This window comes from Eschrichtius robustus, chromosome 9 (assembly GCF_028021215.1).
Source record: "Eschrichtius robustus isolate mEscRob2 chromosome 9, mEscRob2.pri, whole genome shotgun sequence".
Lineage (NCBI taxonomy): Eukaryota > Metazoa > Chordata > Mammalia > Artiodactyla > Eschrichtiidae > Eschrichtius > Eschrichtius robustus.
Window position 1 is genome coordinate 48,723,368 of NC_090832.1, and position 15,653 is coordinate 48,739,020.

The window sequence follows — 15,653 nt, forward strand, 5'->3', positions numbered from 1 at the left end:
GGAGCCTGGTTTATGTGCTCATATTTTGTCCTTGTATTTTCCACCAGGGTTAAAAACCTGTAATGTTCACACTATGCAAAATAGAACTGGGACTGGTTTGAGTTAACGAGTACATTTCTGAGAGCTATATGTTTTTCCTTGGGGATTTGTATGCTCCCCTATACTTCCCTCCAAGGGTTTATGACAGTACCCCACAAAGGGGGTCAGTGGAAAGCAGTCCAGAACCAAGCAAAAACCCTCTGGCTTTATTGGGGTATTTTCATGCCCTTTTTGCCACTTCCAAGAAAACCAGGATTTGTGGGCCATCATCCTGCTGATTTTAAAGACTAGAAAACTGAATCGCCAGGCAAAAGCAATAGTTCTCTTTGAGGTGAGGTTCTCCAAGGCTCTTGGAGAAAAGCCCTTAGGAAAATATCTGATAGATATTTTTCCTTATGGTAATGGTGACAAATGAATGCTCCACTTTTGTATAGTAGCACTTCATACTTTTCAAAGTAAGAAAAATCATTGAATTATATGCCTTGTTAGGCTCATTTGGGGAAAAAAATGTACAGTTGGCCACATTTATCAAGTGCCCACTTTGTGCAGAGTTCCCTGGGAGAATCAGAGAGATAGGAAAGAAGCAAAAAGACTTTGGGATACAGTGGAGGAAAGAGGACCAAAACAAATTATGCCTGGAACTGTGTTTTACTTACAATGAAAGAGAGCTTCTCCAGAAGAAATGATACAAAACCCTCTAAAATCACAAAATGAAATTAATTTGTATTAATTAAAGTTCATATGTCATACTGAACACAGTGGTTAGGATAAACTCAAATGGAATCACAGATCCAAGGCTTGTAGGAATGACTTTCTTTGTTTCACTTACTTCAGATCTCACCACCAATCTGTTCCTTACATTCGTCATTCTTACTACCTAGAAATTTTCCCCTCATTCCTTTAAACTGTTTTCCTTCTTGTCTTCAAAGCTCTTCTGAAATAACTTATTCCTTATACCTCTTCCCTTTGCCCACCTGTTCTTTATTATCCTCAACTCCCCAGTTACTCCCTGAGTACCAACCATAGGTCCCCCAGCAAGAAAAATGAGCACCATCTTATCTTAGGTAAGACAGACATAGGACAGTTCCACCAGCCCAGGGCTTGGTCCCATCCTGTGAGATGACCAGAGGGGTGTTGAAAATATCTTCACTGATACTGGGTGGTCATTTTGTTTTGGTTTGCTTTTTGCCAATTTGAGAAACAAAAAAAAATCATCTCACGTATTATGAGTTCCTAGTGATTCTACATGTTGGTTAAAAATTCAGCCTGAGGGAGACAGGGAAGAATAGAGAGTGACTTCTAATGGGCGTGAAGTTTCTTTTTGCGGGGGACAAAATTGTTCTAAAATTAGATGGTGATGATGGCTTCTTGACCTTATAAATACATTTTAAAAACCACTTTAAAAAGGTGAATTGTATGGTATGTGAATTGTATCTCAATAAAGCTGTTTTTTAAAATTAAAAGAATGGGGAGGGGGAAAGTGATGCAATAATTAGATATATTCCATATATATATAGTTATTATATATGATTATTGTTATGTCTTAATTTACTCTTTGATATGCCTAAGGTTCCACTCATTTCCCATTGGTTTATTTCTGAGTTCCCAGTATACTAGATAGTTGAATCATTCTGATCTGTTTATTTAATTTAATATTAATCACTTCATTTAATGCAATATACTATATATATTCCTACTGAATTTATGTTCAATTTTAACAATAATTTGTCTACTTCTTTATCAAGTAATCAACATTCTGATAAAAATAGAATTAAGATATTTAATTCAACTGCTGGGATTAAGTACTCTAAGTATTGCTAGGTGGATCATTTTATTCTCTCCAAAAAGAGTTTGTTCCAGAAATCACAAGGACAAATAAACACAATTTCTTTTCACTTCTTCAAAAAAAATAAAATAAAATGCAGCCTGAGTAACTTATATTTAGGGCAATTTATTGATGCTTGTTGTCTATCATGTGATCAAATTTGTTAAGCAGTCCATGGACATTGGGAAAGTACGGGCATACCATTTTCCATGCAAAGTTTTCTATATGGCTAGTTAACATGCTTGTTGATTTATTCAAATCCTCTAAAATTAAAAGAAAATCTAACTGTGTCTGTCAAAGACCTTTTTCAAAAATTTTAATTGCAGTAAAACACCCATAACAAAATTTACCATCTTATCCATTTTTAAGCGTAGAGTTCAGTGGCATTTACTACATTCACGTTGTTGTGCTACCATTCATCCATCCATCCAGAGAATTCTTCACCTTGAAAAACTGAAATTCTGTGCCCATTAAACAATAATTCTCTACTCTCCCCTCCCCCCCAGACCCTGGCAACCACCATTCTGCTTTCTGTCTCTGTGAGTGTGACTATTCTAGGTGGCTCACATGAGTGAAATCATACAGTATTTGTCCTTTTGTGACAGGCTTATTTCACTTAGCATCATGTCCTCAAGATTCATTTATGTTGTAGCATGTGTCAGGATTTCCTTCCTTTTAAAGGCTAAATAATATGCCATTGTATGTGTTTACCACATTTTGTTTATCCATTCATCCATCAATGGATACTTGGGTGACTTCCACCTTTTAGCTATTGGGAATAACGCAGCTAGGAACACTGGTCTACAAATAGTAATTGAGTCCCTGTTTTCAATTCTTTTGGGTATATACCCAGAAGTGGAATTGCTAGATCATATGGTAATTCTATGTTTAATTTTTGAGGAACTGCCATATCATTTTTCATAGCAGCTGCACCATTTTACATTCCTAACAACAGTGTACAAGTGTCCAAATTTCTCCACATCCTCACCAACACATGTGATTTTGTTTTTTTTGATAGTAATCATCCTAATTGGTGTGAGGTGGTATCTTATTGCAATGATCTGTCAAAGACTTTTGTAATTCCCATCACAACTATGGTTTCCTTCTTGTACTCCAGTAAGTAATTGTGCTTTATATACTTGATACTGTTTTTTGTGCATAAAAGCTAATAACTATTACATATTCATTGTTTTTTGTATCTTTTTTGCCTGGCAAATAACCCTTATTGCTTGGCAAATTGCTTCTTAAATCCCAGCAGATATTGAAGATAGAGGTTCACCTCCCTAATCAGTCTCTGGGGCTTGTGGCCCCTCCCATTGTCTTTCATTCATTCTTTACCTTGCATAGGAATTAACATTAGCATGCCAATCTCAAAAGGCTGTTACATACACCCTGAACTCTGTGAAATCAGAAAAATAGGCTGACTACAATTGAAACATTAGTTCCTCTAACTCCATATCAGCCTGCTATTTGTATTCTGCAAAGTAGAAGCCAGATGTAACCTGCATCCATCCTCTTGCTGCTCCCCACCTTCTCTTGCTCAGCTGTCAATCAGTCGATCAGTAAATATGTGAACAGAGCCAGATCTTGTGCTAGGTACTAGAAATGAGGCTGTGAACATACACACAGCTCCTGCTTTCATGGATCTTACAGTGGAGAAAGGAGATGTTAAAAAAATAATTGCAAGTAAGGTAAGTCCTACAAAAGAGAAGTATGGAGTGTTAAGTAGCACAGAAGAGAAAGATCTAGCCTGGCTGAGGAAACAGGGAAACCATCCCTGAGGAAGTTACATTTCAGTTGGTATATATAGGATCAGTCATTCGGTCAGTCACTGAAGAACAATGGAAGAGCTTCATGGTTCAGAGCACGGACTCTGGAGCTAGATGCCGTATTCAAACACTGCTCTGGCACTTAGTAGCTGGAGGGCTTTAGGTGAGTTATTTAACTCCTCTGTAAATAATAGTTGTCACAGTTAATTGATACACATATCAGTTTCTGGCACATAGTAAGTACTCAATAAATGTTTATTATTCATTAAACCAATAGGAGTGCTTACTACTCCAGCCACTGTGGTGGATGCTGAGAGGATGATGATAAAATAGACACAGCCATCGATTCATAGTATTAGAGTCATCTGAATATACCTTGATAAGAAATGGACCGCCAGAAAGGTTTAATTTGATAGTTTTTAAACTAAAGTCTCTAAAATGCCTCTACTCTTTGGCTGAACAATTGAACTGCCATGTTGGAGGTTGCAGCAATAAATCCTCATGCAGTGGGAACACTGTAGTGCCCCAGAGGAAGAAGCCAGGGGAAAGGTGAAATCAATAGATGTTCACTATAATGGGATTTTAGGTACAGTACTTCCCTTTTTATTCTTTATTTATCTGTATTTTTTAAAATTCTACTGTAATAGACAGATACTGCTTTTGCAACAGGAAAAATAATTTTTTGTAATTTCAAAAACCCCAGAATGCAAATAAGTTGCCAAGTTTCCTGAATGGGTTACTTCACAACCTGTTTCCTTCTTTTATATCCCGTTGCTACATCTTCTACAACAAATCCCATCCCCATCACACCACACCCACCAATATACCTACATATCCACATGAAGTATTTTAATGTGATTCTTATTAATATAACAATGCTACAATTAGCACATAACACCATGAACAGGCACATCACACTCCATTTTAATAATCTAATGACAAAGAAATTCTTGAATTCATTGCTTAATGTTAGAGTAGAATTTTGCAGAATAATCACTGAAGACTATAGCAGGCATTTATGAAGTGCTTGATCTGTGCCAGACACTGGACAGGGTCCCGTACTTACTTTAATGGAAAATACACAATTTGACAAAGCAACATTTCCCTTCTCCAACACAGAATTCTTATTAGATTCTATCTTTTCTGAAAAATGATTCTTTCTCTTCCAAGAACCTCAAGGCATTCCATTCGCATCAGGTATTCCATTTAAATTCTCTTGCCATCACTAAGAGGAAAACACAGGACTGGGTATCACTTATCTCTCTGTAGAGTTGAGGAAGCTACAGAGATGCGATTTCCTCAAAATCACACAACTATCAGTGGTATCTGAACATCTCCCCATTTATGGAGCTGAAGGCATTGAGAGAACAATTCTTTAATAGACGTATTTTGTTGTCCTACTTTGTATTGGTCTTTTGTGCAGGGAATCAAAGAGTGATTCACTCATGTACATCCATACTGCGTGCCAGGCTGTGCCAGTTACCAGGAACAAGACAGACACAGTCCCAATCCTCATGTTGCAGAAGTCCTGCCTGTTCTCAAGGAGTTTGCAATCAGGGGATAAACAGGTGAGCATTTGCAATCTAGGTATGGGGCTTAAGAAAGAGAAGTGAAAGTTATGTGGAATTGGAAGTGTGCATGAAAATGCTGAAGTGAGAATAAAAATACAATAAATACACACAGTTCAAAGAAACTCTCGGGAGAAGGAGAAAGTTGCATGTTGAGTGTGAGGAATTGAGGAAGCAGAGTTCACGGGCAGCGATTATAACCTGAGAACATTGCAGGCAACCTTGAGAGAAGCTGTGCCTCCAGGGGAGAGGCACAGTCGGTTTGAGGCAAACTTGCAGGGAGAGAGAGAAGGAAATAAAACCTAACTTCATCCAGCTACCTCCTCTGACCTCCTGCCAGATCTCCCATCAGCCAAGCCAAGGAGCAAGAGTGTCTATTGATACAGCCTAGATGGGTCAGCTTCCCCGGCCCAGAGCAGGGTGGAGGGCGCTGGACAGTGACTCTGGAGGGAAGTACAGAAGATAGCCAACACTTCTGGTTATGCTGCTACACTGTGTTCCTTGACCGACTCCTTCGGCCTCTGTGGACATCAGTTTCTTTACTCTTGCCAGGAAGGCCTCACTCTGGTCATCCTTAAGGCATCTCCCAGGGTCAGCACTGTACAAAAAAAGAAGAGTCATCGGTCTGAACTAGGCTTGTATTCAGAATTAGGGGAGATTTCCTTCTACCATCTACCCAGAGGCATTCCTTCCCAACACCTGAGGCATATTTGCTGCTAAGCCTCCTTGATAGGAACCCTCTTCACTGGTGAATGGAAGAGTCTTTGTTAAATGACAAAAATGCCTGTGGACTGACACTCTGGGAATGTTAACCTTGGTGTGTACCTCGGGGTAGTCAGTCCCCCTCTTGCCGTAGCAGCAAGGAAGCAGAGGTAGACACAGAAGGTCATCTCTCCTCTTTAAATGTTAATGCTATTTTAATACAAAATAACTGAGGAGCAAGGAGATGAAAGGGGAGGGGAAGATTATCATTATCACTATGGAAAGTGACTTCCACCAGCTCCTCCAAGGATGCTACATGGAAATCACTGCTGAGAAGTATAAGACGCTGGCCGACTGGCCAGCAGACAGGGCCTGAATAAAGGGATTGGTGTTTAAATCAGGGACCTGCAGCTGTGTGAAGCCCAGAGGCTCCGACGGGTCTTCCATTGTCCGGCACAAAGCACAGTTCATTTATACTGAGTGTGTACTGGGAATTAGCACACCCATTAACTGGAGAGGATGAGAGCTTACCAATGGCGGAGAAGTGTTCCCTGCCTCCCCAGTCAAAACCAATAAGACATCATGGCTCATTTTATCCATGCATTCCAACATACTTGCAGAGTTGTATACTTTGACTTCTTAACCTGAATGGATGGGAGAGGTGATATGGTGAGGAGGTTATGTGGGCACTGGGGCAAGGCTGCCTAGATTCTATCATTTACTTTGAGCAACTTTGGCAAGTTACTTATCTGCAGTGTAGTTCCCCATCAATAAAATAAGCAACAGTGCCTCCTCATTGGACAATTGTGAAGATTAAAGTATCTAATGAAGAGCTAATAAAGTTAATCAAGGTTGAACAGTGCCCAATATATGAGAAGTACTATATGTGTCTAATGAAATATTTCAATAGGAGGGCAAGGAATAGAATCCAGAAATCCTCTAACTCAAACTTCTGGTGAGTTGCCTAGATGAAATGGAAAAGACAAAGGTAATTCCTATTTGGTTTAAGCAGGTTCCCAAGTTAATTTGAGAGGGGATTTACTATTGTTGTTTTTTTTTTTAATTTTTACATATGTTAAGAAGTATTTGGCCTATAGTCTTCATCTATTACAGCTGTCACATATTTATATTTATGTGTATATAAATAGACTTGCACACATATGGGCCAAATTCTTCAAGTGCATTATCTTCTCTCTGAGTTGATTCAGTTGTAGTAAAAACAGTAATGAATCTGAAAGTACCTTAGGGTTTTGGTTATAGGCCCTTTTGGGGAGATCTTAGGTAAACATAGCTTTGGGATGTGTCTCACCATCTAGATATAAGGTGATCTCTCAGAGTGTTATGAGGATCAAAAGAGTTAATACAAGCAAAGCACTTAGAACAGTGCTTGAGACACAATGAACACTCACGAAGTGTTAGCTATTTTTTGTTATTATCTCCAATGTCCCTTTCAGGGTTAAATGGTGTCAGGGCACCTGTTCCCAAAGGAAAGGACTGACTGGAGAAATCAGCTCAATGAGCAGTTCTGCCAGGGCTGAGAAAACAAAAACTGCTATAACCATGGAAAATCCCCATGCAAGAATTGCTAGTGAAGAACTTGCTGGCATATTCCCAGATCCCACCACCATACCCAGGCCCCTCGCACAGGTGCTGCAGCTCAGGGCTAGATTGGGCACCCCTGCCTCTGCTCAGTGCTTCCTGAAGGTCTCCAGAGGAGTCGACATGATGGCCCCTGTGCTCTATGAGTGTTTGGCCCCCCTCAAATGACATGAGGTGCTCAGGTTTGCAAATCCAAAAAGAATTAATCTAAACAGAAATAGTCTCTTCCCTGGAGGCAGTCACATTATAAAAAGGTGTCAGGATCATTTACTTTATGATTTCTCATTTGTTGAGCTCTTCTTCTAAAACAAGCCTAGTCATGTTATTCTTTCCCTTTTAAGAGAAACTTGGTTGCTGTAATAGCTGCTGGCAGCTTTCCTTTACAAAAAAAAAAAAATCTTCCTGATAATTACTCTTGGCTATCTACAATGGCTGCATTACATTTTTTGTTTTGTGTGGTATTTTGCCCTGCATCGCTTTACTTCATTTAAATAAATGCCTTGTTAATAGCTTAAACTAGTTGGTGTATTGTTTCTGTTTTTAAAGTATTTTGAAAGTTAATCTTTTCTTTTTTTTTTTTTTTTTCCTGCTAAACCAGTCAACCTGATCTCCAATTTTTGTGGCCTAGAAGGCTTTGAGGAATAGAAAATATTGTCAGTGTCAGTCAGACTAAACCAGAAATATACTCATTCCTGATACAGGACACTGAGAGGAAAATTACCTGTCTCAGACTTAGCACTGAGTAAAATAGGGGAATAGCCCCTGCTAATTCATACTACAATCTGTTCTCACCTAGATTTTTTTAACCCCAATTCACACTACCAGGTAGTCTGAAAATCCTTGAGCTGAAACTGAAGCAAGAGGCTACTAAAATAACCAAGCAGATTTTTATAAGAATAGATAGAATTTCTAGAAATGAAAAATTTATAACTGAAATTATAAACTCAATGGATAGGTTTAACAGCAGAAAAGACACTGCTGATGAGAGAATTAGAGAGTTGAAAGCTGAAGAAATGATCTAGAATGAAGCACAGAGATACAAAGAGATGAAAAAAAAAGAAAAGAAGCTTGAGTCATGGAAAATATAGTGAGGACAACACCTAAACCTGTAATTAGAATGAGAGAGAGACAGAGATTGGTTGAATAGAGGGAATATTTGATGAGATAATGACTGAGGATTTCAGAACTAATGAAAGACACTACTTATGCAAGAAGCCCAGTGAAACCCAAGCAGAATAGTTAAAAACAAACAGGTACCTAGAAACTATCACTGAAACTGCAGAACACTAATTTTGATTAGCTAAATATACATGTTAAAGTTTCCAGAGTACATGCTAAAATAATAGAAATACAGTGTTTAGCTTCCAAATTCATAAAGGAAAAATGTAATAAGAAAAAATAGTCAATCCAAAAGAAGGCAAGAAGGGGAGAAAAAGAAACACAGAAAAAGTGAAACATCATAAAATACAAAATAAGATTTATAAGTCCAAATATATCAATAATTAGACTAAATGTTAGACTAATTATAATATTAGACTAAAAAGATAAATGTAGTTAGACTGAATTATTTTAATCAACTTATATACTTCTAACAAGAGACACCTCTAAAACACAAGAATGCAAAAAAGTTGAAAGTAAAGGAATGAAAGATTTATGCCAGGCAAATACTAATCAAAAGAAAGTTTGTGCTATTAATGTCACCAAAATAGACTTTGAGGCAAAAATTATAACTAGATATGAAAAGACTCTCTGTACACAAAAAAGGTTAAATTCCCTTGGAAAATATAACAACTCTAAGTGTTTGTGCACCTAATAACATTATCTTAAAGTATACTCCCCAAAGTTGATAGAATAACACGGAAAAATAGACAAATTTACAGTCATGGTAGGAGATTTTAACATGATTCTTGCAGTAATCAATTGATCAAGCAGACAAAAGAAGATCAGTAAGCATATAGAAGATTTGAACAAGTAATTGGGAAACTCACATATAGAACACTGAACACAATAGCTGTCTTTTCAAGCATACAGGAAGAGTTACAGAATTGATCACATAATGGGCCATTAAAGGAGTCTCAAGAAGTTTCAAAGGACTGAAACCTTATAGACCATATTCTCAGACAACAATTTGCTTCCTCTAGTCTAGTGGGCTGTACTAGTGACACATTTCTAACAGGAAGAAAGAGAGAGAAAGAAAGGAAGAAGAAAGAAAGAAAGAAAGAAAGAAAGAAAGAAAGAAAGAAAGAAAGAAAGAAAGAAAGAAAGAAAGAAAGAAAGAAAGAAAGGAAGGAAGGAAGGAAGGAAGGAAGAGGGAGGGAGGAGGGAAGGAAGGAAGGAAGAAAGAAAGGGAGAGAGAGAGGGAGGGAGGGAGGAAGGAAGGAAAGAAAAGAAAAGAAGAAAAAAAAGTAATGGTGTGAGACTTTGAACATCCGGTCACAAGGCACTGCAGCTTCCTGTGTATTCTCTCTCTCTGGATCAGTTTCTCTGGGGAAGCCAGATGCCATGTTGTGAGGACACCTGAGAAGCCTGATGGAGAGGTAAACATGGTGAGGAACTGAGGCCTCCAGCCAACAGCCATGTGGATGTGCCGTCTTGGGAACAGCTCCTCCAGTCCCAGTCAAGCCTTCATATAACTGCAGTCCTGGCCTATACCTTGACTGCCAGGACTACCTAGCTAAGCTGCCCCTGGATTCCTGACCCATGGAAGCTGTGTGAGATAATGTTTGTTGTTTTAAGCTGCTAAATCTTGGGGTAATTAGTTACAGAGCAAAAGATAACTAATACAATAGGGGTGGAGTTCCTGGTCTACCTACACTTCGACCCAGAATAATAACAACATACACACACAAATTAGAGAACAAGACCAGATATAATAAGGTGCTAATTGTATACAGTAGGAAACAGGACTGTGCTCAATAAGGTGATAATTCTAAAGTACGAAAAACAAGCTGGAGAAGGAAGGCATCAATTTTCCAAAAGGAAAGTAGGGTTGGAACTTAGTGCTTTATTCATCCACACAACAAATAAATTGAGCACCAACTATGTGCTATACACTGAGCTAGGAAATTAAGCTACAAAGATAAATATCTTAGCAATGATTCCTGCCTTCAAAAACTTCACGGTTTAATGGGAGAGAGGAACAAGTAAACAAAGAATTACAACATGGGTGATAAGTGCTCTCTGATAGTACCCTACAATTTTTGGAGATTCAGGAAAGCTTCATAGATAAGGCAACATCTAAACAGAAACGAACCCCAGGGTCGCATTAGCCAAGCAAAGAGGAGGAGGTGAGGGACAATGCTCTAAACCAAGGGAACAGCCTGTGCAAAGAGAGGAAGAGGACGAAGCGTCTGAAATAAACTTCAAGATGTCTGGAAGTTTGGACTGAGAGAGCCCAGGGTGGGGAGAGAGAAGGTTGGAGAGGAAAGAGAGGCTGGAAACTGCAGCCCTTGAAAGCCCATTAAAGAGTCTGTGCTACATCAAAAGCGAGAGGGAGCCACCAAAAGGTTTTAAACTCCAAAGTTTTGGCAGAATAAGAGGCGAGAGCAGCGCCATTCGAATATATAGTGCTACCCAGTTTACTGGGCCTTCAAAGATAATCCATGTCCTTAATCCTACCAATTAATCCCCAGGTAGGTATTATTAACGCCTCTGTAAGGAAGAGGCAACTAAGTTTCCTCTGTTGAGAGTTTTGCGCTCACACGGAGTCACACACTAGTTGTAAGGGGCAGAGCTAGGGCTTAAAAGCAAAGAAGAAAAAGAAAGAAAGGACGAAGGGAATAAAGAAAGGGTCGATAGGCAGGGCATCGGTTTGGCAGGACAGTACAAAGGACAGGATTATATTTTAAAAACCAACTTCAAGTATCTATTATTGTAATAGACTTTCTTTAAAAAGCATGTTGCCTTTCTATAGGGGTGTGAACGTATGGGAATACGTGTAAGAGCCACTGTAATTACAGAGAACTCAAAATAACTCTGACAGGTTCCTGCTGCCTTCTTTATAATAGCATGTGCCCAGTGACTTTTATCGGTGGCCCTGATCTAAATTCATATAATGACGATGCACAAGTGATAGATGCTACTCTAGCGCCATTTTGTGCCATTTGTAAACGTGATTCCCAGCCAGGCTCCCCAGTGAGCAGCGCCCCTTCCCAGCCTCCCTGCCCACCTCCAGACTGCTGCCCCCCAAGGAGCACTCCTGGCCTGGCCTCGAGAAGAATCAAAACCTGAAGCATGGGGACTTCCCTGGTGGCGCAGTGGTTAAGAATCCGCCTGTCAATGCAGGGCACACGGGTTCGAGCCGTGGTCCGGGAAGATCCCACATGCCGCGGAGCAACTAAGCCCGTGCGCCACAACTACTGAGCCTGCGCTCTAGACCCCGCGAGCCACAACTACTGAGCCCGCGAGCCACAACTACTGAAGCCCGCGTGCCTAGAGCCCGTGCTCTGCAACAAAAAGCCACGACAGTGAGAAGCCCGCGCACCGCAATGAGGAGTAGCCCCCGCTCACCGCAACTAGAGAAAGCCCGCACGCAGCGACGAAGACCCAGTGCAGCCAAAAAAAAAAACCTGAAGCATGCCTGCTGAGCAAAAGGACATTTCAAAAACCCTTAACTGAAAAAAAAAAAAAATCCTTCGCTGCATTCCTGAGAGTCCTAGCCATCATTTTCTCCAGGCCCTTCATTTACATAATTTACCTAAGTATAAACTCACAATTACTTTTAAGAATTTCCACCTCGAGGCTTACAAAACAGCGATGTGAAATTCATTTGTATCAATAACTGTTGTAATGAGCAGCAGATTGTCTTTACACCAAATCAAATGTCTGGGTATATGTTTGAGAGTTTGTTTTTTTGTTTGTTTGTTTGTTTTAGTATACTGCTTTTCATTTTTCTTTAATATTTTAGTGGTAGGAGAGAAAGAAAATGAGTATCTACCATGGGAGCTAGGAAAAGGCTGAAAATGATGAAAAAGAACAGGATAAAGGCAAATACATTTTTCTAAATTTGATGGATCTGTTCATACGTAGGTAAAGAAAAATGCAGATTAAAAATAAGTTCATGTATAATGGAGCCATGCCTTTGATAATATCTGAATCCTCTAATGGAGCCCAGTCTCAAAGTCGCAAAAAAGAGCCAATCGGAACTTTTGTGCCTCAAAATGTGCAATAAAAGTTACCTTGCACCATCTAGAGGTTAAAAAATTGAACATGGATCTGATCAAGCCTCTGGATTGACCTACCCACTCACAGGAAACACAGAGAACAGAGGTACAAGTTAAATGACACCACAGGGAAGCAATTAGCTAAATCCAGAACATGGGACATTCTTCAGGACAAATGACTTGTTTTCTCCTGTAAATCAATAGCATGAGAAGAAGAAAAAAAAAAAAGAGGGAGGGATGAGATAATAGAGGTTTAGAAGAGTCTTAACAACCAAATACCTTGTGTGGAACTTCTCTGCAAATGGATTCCAACAAACCAACTATAAAAAGACATCTTTGAGGCCATAAGCAAATTTGAATAGGGTAGGGTGGTGAGTTTTGTTTCATTAAATAATTTTGTCATTAAGGAGTGGTGGTGAATGTTGTTAGGCGTGAAAATGGCATGGTGGCTTTGTTTTTGAAAAAGAGCTCAGTAGATTAGAGACGTGTGCTAAAATTTATACTGGTGAAATAATAGAATATCTGGGCTTTACTTTTAAAATACTACAGTTTTTTTTTTAAAGAAGGCTACAGGAAACAAGATGGGCACATTGTTGTTTGGTATTGAAGCTGGTCTATGGCATATGAGGATTCATTAGACTATTCTCTCTACTTCTGTGTGCTTGAAACTTTCCATCATTAAAATTAAGGGGAAAAACTGAACTCCCTTAAGGATTGATTTCTGTGGCAGGGCATGACTATATGGTGGTTTAATCTCATTTACGTCACTTATAAACTAAGTGACCTCAGGAATAAAAACTCCTGGAGCCCGACGAGACCTCAGGGATTCTTTTTTTCCCTTGAATTGCAGATGAGAATGTTGGTGCCAAAAAGGTAAGTGAGTGATGCAGGCTGTACGGCCAGCCTGTGTACCAGCAGGAATGAAATCCAGATTCTCAGTCCAGCTTTCTTTCTTCTCCACCCCGTGACAGACTGATTACTGAATCTTCCTGGAACCCAGTGTCTTTATCCCTAAAATGAAAACACCATACTCAGTCTACCTAATTCATTCAGAATTACCCTGGGGAGGTGAGAGGGCTTTATAAAACTCTTCACAACTGTAAGAAGTTATTCATGTTATCTCCCCAGTTACATTTACCCAGTATCGAATGGCAAAACTCAGAGTCACCAAAAGAGGGGAGTGCGGGGAATGGGGTAGGGGAGAGTCATAAAGAACAACAGAACCACAGAATGGTTTTAACGCTGCCAAGACAAACTCAGTGTAACCTCCCCCAGGATGAGAGATGATTGCGGGTGGAGAAACAATACCTCCAAATTATACCCGGGAAAGACTACAGCTCATCTTGCATCTTTACCTGACAGAAGCATTCAGAGGGCACCTCTCACGTGACACGAGTTGCCCTCAGGGGTACTCCCCTGTTCTTCTCTGGAAACTCCTTCGCCTGAAAGCCATATGGCTCCCTGCTGGGGCCCAGGCACAATAGTGCGTCTGCCAACCAAGAGGTGTGACTTCTCTAATTGGCAAAGTCTGTTCAAGTGTCTGGCCACCAGCTGACAGACGCCAGTGTTGACAGTGGGGAGGGGCAATCTGAGAGGGTGTGAGGGGGAGGAGGAGCTATGATGTTGGAGAGGCAGAATTCTCCCATTACATTGATTCAGCTTTTCCCCTTCCCTCATCTTTAGAGTCGAGGGATATCAGCAACATAATTGGCTGTTTGGGCAAAAGATATTACAGTAAGAGAAGGCAGATGCCCGCTCAGGAACATCTGCTCTGCAGAGCACCTACAAAAATAACTCTAGGACCATGAAGGAAAGGCTGAGGCTGGTGAGTCCCAGAGGAAGGGAGGAGGAGGAAAGACAGGTGGAGAATTAGCTACCCACCTGACCACATCTACCCTTCCATGCTGGCAAGCAATGGACCAGCGGGGAGCAGGCGGAGCCATGTTTCCAGGGCAGCAGAGAAAGCCTTTCTATCTATAAAACGTGCGCCATGATTCCAAACACTTGCAAGAAAAAAGAAGTCCTGCATGGAATGCAAAGTCCAACAACTTCATTTCTTTCATTCATTTTGTCATTCAACAAATATTTGTTTAGCACCTGCTCTGTCCCAGGTCCCAAATTAGGTGCTGGGGATCCAAAGGTAATGTGAGGAATGGGAGAAGCAAAGAGTTTACAGTCTGTGAAGAGAAATAGAAAAGAACAGATTTTTTTTACAATATAGCTAAACCCTGGTTTCTGTAAAGCCATTATATTCAGACATGAGTATTTGAATCTAGGCTCCCCGTTGACTTGCTGGCTGACCTTCTTACAGCCACCTAATCTTCCTGAGATTTTGTTTCCTTACCTGTAAAATGGGAATAAAGCTGCTTTTCCTTTTTATGGGAAGTTCAAGGGAGACCGTATCTATGAGAGGTCTGTAGATGTCCCATGTGTAAGGTAGCTTTACCAATGGGGTTGTGTGTTTTTCTATGTAAGGAAGTCTTCAGATTTCCAGAAAATTATGTATCACCTTGGTCTCTCTTTTCTGAAGTGTATAAGACCACACAAAAGAGAAAATAATCATAACACAGAGATTCCCCACAAAAAGAGATCCCTGGGAAGAAGCAATTGTTCAATTGATATGTGTCCCAATGAAGTGCAAAATACATACCATGGCACTGGCTGCCATTTATTCAGCATTTACTTCACACCAGGCACTGTGCTATGGGTTTTACACACATACACACACCTCATTTAATCCCTAAAGCAGTCCAGTGAGTTAACTTTATTATCCTCACTTTACATGTGAGGCAACTGAGAGCCAGAGAGGCTAAACACTTGCCCAAGATCACACAGCTAGCAAGCAGGGGTGCCTTGGTTCAAACCCAAATGCACCTGACTCTGGGGTCCTTGTTTTTAAGCCTTAGACTGCACCATCTCAGCTGCTGGTGGAAAAGGACAAAACTGTGACTCCAGCCAGCCAGCAGAGTGTTGCACAGAACCATGAGGT